Genomic DNA, 7,227 nt, shown 5'->3' with positions numbered 1-7,227 from the left:
ACCCTCAATACCAAAACTGAAATGAGTTGTTTCCTCTTGTCATGAAGTGCCAAAGTCAGACAACATTTTGTCAATCAATATAATTGGTAAATATGCCAATATAATTAGTAATTAAAGAAAAGGCTTACTGATTAGGGATTTGGGCATGATTGAAGGAAGGTAAATTCAATCCCTGGTAGGAATAATTTGTATAGAACAATGTGTGTACCTCCGGATGGGTTAAATGCAAAGTAGAAATGTCCTTAAGGACAAATAAAGTAACTTAACATGAAAATGGTTATGCCTGACCATACACTTTAAACCAATTTGTAATATGGTTTGAGCCAACACCGTTTCTTTTCACCTAGAGCTCTTGATTACAGAGCAATGCTCTTGATCATATGGATCAGTAATTAATCAACAGTTTCACTGATGAGTTTAGCCAGGTATTCAGCAACTGGGGGGTACATGGAGTTAGTGTAGCTGATTTTAAAAGTGTTGTGCCAGTGTAACAAACACCAGTTAGCATAGCTGTGCATGTGGAGGTTAGTAAACCTCACTCCTGACACCTTAAGACTAGTGCTGGCTAGCAGCTTGATCTTTAGCTTGATTGCTAGCACGCTTGACTTCCAATCCGGGGTGCTGCTATTTGTTAGGTCGAGTCCGGGCGTTTGCAGGCCTGAGCCGCACGGTTCAACACAAGGCAGGTTACACCAACAGAAGTCAGATTCATTTGACTGCCACTGGCATATCTCAACACTAGAGCTATACCCCATATTATCTGAAACCAAATAGTTCCCTCATTGGAGCCTCTTCAGGTTTAACATTTCTGATAGAGATTTTTTACCATCTTTCCCACTGGAAATAAACGTATCATTTGAGGTGTGATGTGTCTGATACAGACTATAACATAAACAAGAAGACCCGTTTACTCACTGCATGATTAATCATCAACTAGCTTAATGGTAACTGATTGGCTGCACTGGTGAGCACACAAGTCAGAGGTATGCCCTACGTGTAATATTTTACTATCTTAATGCTGCCATGGTAAAAACACATATCTAAGGCAAAGAAGTAGGCCTAATTGTGCACAGCCATGGGTCTGTAAATGGTAAACAATCCAAGTGGCTCAGACCAAAGAATTCACTATTTGCATCCAATCAACAACTATGGGTGCCTGTTGTTCGTCTTTGTGCTTGAGCAGTGAGGAAACAACTGTTGAATTTGAAAAATATTGCAACAATCTTCCACCATCATCAAGGACTACATCTTGTATGAAGATGTCACATTTTCCCTTGTGGTCAGAGGATCTTAGACTCATTAGAAGTAAATATTTACTCATTGACAATTTTGTTGACATTCACACATTTCATCCTAAAAGATTTCTCTGGAGAAGATCATTTTCTCACTCACATCAAGTCATGGACAGGCATGGCAATATTCCAGATACTCAAATGTGCATGGGGTTGTTGTCTGTGTGACCGGGGAAGTGAGAGGTTAACCAGACACAAGGGAGGAAATGCTAGGGACATTTTACAATATTCAATAAAACATTCAATAGCAATTAAATATTTGGTGTGCCTGTAATAAATGTTACTATTAATGTTACTGTTAATGTAATTAATTATTATGATCAGTTTGCAGTTTACAATTGCTATACAATGTCAGTATGGCTATTGTGTAATATTGATCAAAACTGTCTGTTGAATAACAGAACCATAACCATATGATGTCATCGAAGACAGTACATTTGAAACTCATGTGATCTATATTAAAAACAATAGTTGTGACATGTACTATGTACCACTTCCTTTAAAAACATTACTTCAGCATGGTCCATTTTCCACTGGGACACTAGGCAAACATGGGCAAAATGTTGATGTCTGCGTTGAAGAATTCTTTAAGTGTTTATTTTAGCACAATCACTCATTAGGCTGTTCATTTGGGGTTTGTTAGTTGCTTGTTAAAGAGAGCCTTGATCAAAAATAAATATATAAGCCATTCCATATGGGGAAAAAAATCTGTCATGTACCATTTCCCTAGTCCCATAACTCTGCTTCTCATTTTCACTGCAATAGCGTAACTCTTGGCATGGCTTCAACAACAGCAAAAGAGTTTCCCATAAAGTGCATCATCTCTCCTGACAAATAGTCATTGTGTGCCTTAGGCTACTAGTGAAATGGAGCATATTAATGACAAAGGTCACCAATAGATGCCATCCTTGGCATCATCCGAATTCCATAGTTACAACACCATATTATAGACAACTTTCCCTCCTCCAAATTAGTTAAGACAAATGCTAACAGGTTGTAGTACACAGCAAAGTCCAAAAGATGTTTGAGACCTCAGCCATTGTAAGAACGTCCTCTGTATATCATTTCACAAACTGTTCAATAGATCCCTGGTTGGGGGTAGTGAGCAGGTATCTCATAGATTGTTTACAGCTTTGTGAATATTTATTGCTGGCAGCATTATTGGTATTCTGAAGCCCACTGAATTTACATTTTGTGGCTGCCACAAAAATAAATGTGCTCATCATTTTTACAAGGGCCTACACAATTAACAACATGTCAACACCAACAGGCTGCACTACCCAATCAGGAGACAGCCACCTCTGTATAAATACCCAGAGTATTTTATGCACTTGCACGCAGAAGAGTGGATGGGGGTAGAGGCTTTGCATGACAGAATTATGGCATCTTTAAATCATTACTAATGCAATTGGATTAAATGTGACACAATCTCATATCCACTACCTGTCTCTGTGCTCTCTCTCTCTCTCTCTCTCTCTCTCTCTCTCTCTCTCTCTCTCTCTCTCTCTCTCTTGCACGTGCCCTCTCTCTGCATGCCTGCATCTGGTGGTCCTGTAGAGCATTAGCATGTTGGCATATCTTTCCCCTCCTCAGGCACAACGCTGAGATATCTCTAAGTGAGCATTTCCTTCCCGCCAGTTACTGTTAATAGTTGGGGAAAATCTTTGCTTTCACTAAACTGTTGCTTGCTGTTGCCCGGACATTCAGTATTATATCTATTGAAATTCCTCAGATTTACTGTGAGGGCAACACACCAGTAAACCGCACAGCAGGGGCCACTCACTCTTATCAGACGTGTCAGCCCGGCTGATTTCAAACATTCAGTTGCTCCTCATGAGTACTCATGAGACCCTATACTCAGTTTTTATGGATAACAACTTAAATTCTCTTCAGACTTCTCCTTGAAGTAAAGACTCAGACTTCAAGTTGGTTGAATAATAATGATTTTCTTTATCAGTTACAGCGCTGATGATACACCAAAATATTTCCTCCAGATCCCAAGTGTCTTGAGCCTCCCTCTAGCTTTAGGACCAGGCACTGGCCAGGCACACCTCTGTTTATATGCTCATCAAGATCTCTCTAAACAAACCTCATGTTTGAGGCAAGAAATGAAGCCAACGTCTGTTTACTGGTCTGTCACTTGAATTGGTATTTACATAACAATCACTGGTCCATGTATAGGAAAAATTCAATTGTAAATGGTACTTGGGGCCTAAGGGATATGGCAGTCTGTTGTGCTGCATAATCACTGTGCCTAACATAGTGATTCATTTCACAATTGGTAATAGAGGTAGTGTGTGTGTGTGTGTGTGTGTGTGTGTGTGTGTGTGTGTGTGTGTGTGTGTGTGTGTGTGTGTACATGTACATGTTTGTTCTTAATCCCTGTTCTTCCACCATGAGATTTCTGTGTGAGTTTTTAAAACCAGTTCCCTCATCCTATGGAATATAATTGTCACATTAGTCCATCTAGTGTTGCCCAATAACAGGAAACACACCCCCACCAGACAATAGACTAGTGGTTGTAAAAAAAAAAGAGATAAGGAAAGAAATGTTCAGCTTTATACACTTTCCATGCTGTTCACACTGCTCCAGTCTTAGAGTATGTTACTGCCGTGTTGTGGCATTTGTAATGGGCTACAATGTGCAATAAGTTAGCCTATGTTACAGCCTATAGCCTAGATTAATTTAGAATGTGCACTTTTTACAATTAACATGAATACATGCACACATTTTCTACAGGGTAAGAAAAAAACAAAAAGACACCATGAGACAACCAGATGGAGATTAATGGGTTTTTTTTCTTTTGCCTTCTTCAGCCTATTGAAGGTATTTTCTTTCTTGCTCCTATGAGACAAGCTATAGCGCACTTATAGCTGCTTCAAACAATCAGTTATTGCTAATTATGCCCCAGGGGTAGCCTACTGCAGCACTAAACAAATCGCCCAGGGACCACAAAAGATGAATTAATGACTCACTAATTGCACGTTTAACAGGCTACGGGGATTGAGGGGTAGCCTATAAATATGGGCCTATTCACCACTGAAAGCCTCCCGATGGACCATGGGCTCAGTCAGTGTGATGAGCTTACATTAGGTAGGAAACACCTTTACAGTATCCAGAATGTTAATCGTCACAGGAAGGAAGCCTACAACTCCTTAACATTACCTATTGGGCTTGTTGTAGCCTCGTCCCGCTTAGAAATCGATCATTTATAGCCTAGCCTACTGTATTTAGTATTGGAACTAGTCAAATTGCAATTGCCTACATCCTATCTCGATACCGTCTCTGGTAAGGTACGGATATGGGATATGGTAGCTAAACGTGTAGTTGCAAGCTAATTTAGGATACTTTGTTTGCTTATAGCCCAGCCTAGTTATTAAAGCTGATTACTCAGTCCAACATGCGCTCTGCACACATTGCACATTGATTAGAATTTTGTGGCACAGTTGATTGTTGTTGTCCTTGGGATTTTTTATCAAACTAACTGAGAACATAACAACCCTCACACGTTTTGAATATTTTAAAATGATGAGATCAGTACCTAGGGGAAATCCCCCATCACCACGTTGTGACTGCTTGTGCCCATCTGATTGCGTGTGCATTGGGATACGGGTGATGATGGATTCCAATTGTAACAAATTCATAGGCCTATAACTTGCACGTTATCTGTTAATTTTCAAACGAACATTTTGTACACTCCCGATACTTAAGACACCTGCATACATTTCGAATGATGTCGTAGACCATTCATTTTTAACTATCAGCTAACAGCCTACAAGCCTATAATATTTATAGGCAACGCAATTGCTTGGCCATCAGCAACAACCGAGGTGAGGCAACATAAGGTTAGCTGACAAATTCAATGATCATCTTCTGGCTCTAATGGCTCAAGAGGGCTCGGTGTAGGCTACTGAACCCTGGTCAGACAGTTCCCTCTAGCGGTTTTTGTGTTAGTATTTAGTTTTAGGCATAACCAACTTGTATTTGAAATGTCACTTTTACGCGGTATAATGACATTAGGTATTACGCCACTGTGCTTCCAACTGTAGACTATTTCAAGCTAATACCACACGGGTCTGCTTTATTTTACATAACAAAATAAAATAAATAATACAGATAAGCGAGATTCTCTGCCGTGGTGGTGTGTTCTATCCAGAAGCACAACATATAGGCTACAAAAGTGTAATCGGGGTAGTCATTTCAGTCACATTTTAGAGATCTTTTGACCAGCCACACCGTTTAAACTATTACTGGCCTAATGCAGGCGATGAAAAGGGCACGGGTGCTTGGAGCCCTACAGTATAGTCCCCATGCAGGATGAATGAGGCAAGTCTGTGTTTATTCTTATCTACCCTATTCTCCCAAAAAAGATTAAAGCTCACTCTGCTATTTAGAACAGATTCAACAAATGTGGCATGTTATTTTTTTTTATCATTATTATTATGAGACTATGAACGTTTGTTATGACTGATGTCATCATACGTCTGCTCAGAGAATATTTTAATCAATGGAATGAGAGGCTTCATTAAAGATAAAGTATTCCTAACAATGATAATGGATGGAATTAAATGGTTTGAAGAATCAGCCTCATTAACAAAATGTTTTGCTTAACTCCATTGTCAGTGTCAGGGAATTCACAATGGTCTACACACGCTTTGTGTGATCTTATGCTATTAATTTCAAGATTTGTGTGGACTGACACTGTGGTTTTGACACTGCATATTTTCAGTGTCATTGTGATCGTGACGACACTGCATATTTTACTTCATGTTTTAACAGTACAGCATACTGAATATAGTTGATCAGTTCAGAGACGTCCCCAATATAGGCATGGTGACAACCCACAGCAGTGTGGTGCTCCCCTGCAGTGGCGCAAAAAGGGGTATGCAACAGTATGTAGCGCACGGAGGGGGCGCCAAAGTCAACGGGGAAATTCCATTAAAAGTGTGCATTCGCTTGGCTGTTCCTATGTGTTTAAAACATGCTCAAGCTCAATTGACATTATTGACTCATTTTAGACCACTAAGACAGGCTATTGTTAAGATCAACATTATTGCTTGGCGCTGTGAGTTGTCCATTGGATAGGCGATTTGAACGCTGCGTCAAAAGCGCAGCAAGGACACATGACACAGTTTATCTAGTTTTAATGCCAAGCATCATCCCCACATCTCACACTCAGAAGAATAACGCAAACAATTCCAATTGTGCATTGTCTATAAAAATGTATAATAGCTTATATTTTTCGGGGTTACTCAATATCAACGCATCTCTATCTTACACGTTACTACAGTGTGCGTAATTTGGAACGCATCATGAGCACGCAAAATGTACAGAAAGATCGAGACACCAGCTGGCGTGTCATTGTTGTCATCTTCTATTTAATAAGAAACTAAAAGGAAAATAGCCAATTCAACAGAAGAGGTTAGAAGAGGCTAGAAGAGGTGTTCCCGCTGCCTCAGTATTTAGAAGCTCAGGTTGGGGAGAGGGCCCTTTAACATTGGCTATACACACTCATTTGTAACATGGTGAAGAATAAAAAAAATACTCTGATTGAGCTGGTGAGTCTTCAATAATTAGTTTTCCTTAAGCTAAGTATGTCCATGAAGCATATTGAAACATAACTATTCCATTCAGATAGCTATGTGGTTGCAAACAGAAATGTCAACAACTCATTGCATGTTTCCATATCCTAACAATGAAGGCTGTTTGTAATAACTCTATTTTGCTGTCATTGTGGTTCAATCAAACAATACAAGGCTAGAGGTGTATCAGTCAGCCTTATATCCTTTGTGAGCAAGAGCTGGCAATAGGACGTTATGATGACTCAGCACCCCTTGCAGTGACAATCCACCAATTACCAAAACTTCAAGTTACTAGCTAATAGTGTAAATGATTGGCCTTTTCTTTTACTTAAGTTGTTTATATTACATTTTTG

Source organism: Sardina pilchardus, chromosome 13, assembly GCF_963854185.1.
Source record: "Sardina pilchardus chromosome 13, fSarPil1.1, whole genome shotgun sequence".
Taxonomy (NCBI): domain Eukaryota; kingdom Metazoa; phylum Chordata; class Actinopteri; order Clupeiformes; family Clupeidae; genus Sardina; species Sardina pilchardus.
The sequence above is the reverse complement of the archived record's forward strand: the minus strand, read 5'-3'. Positions refer to the sequence as shown.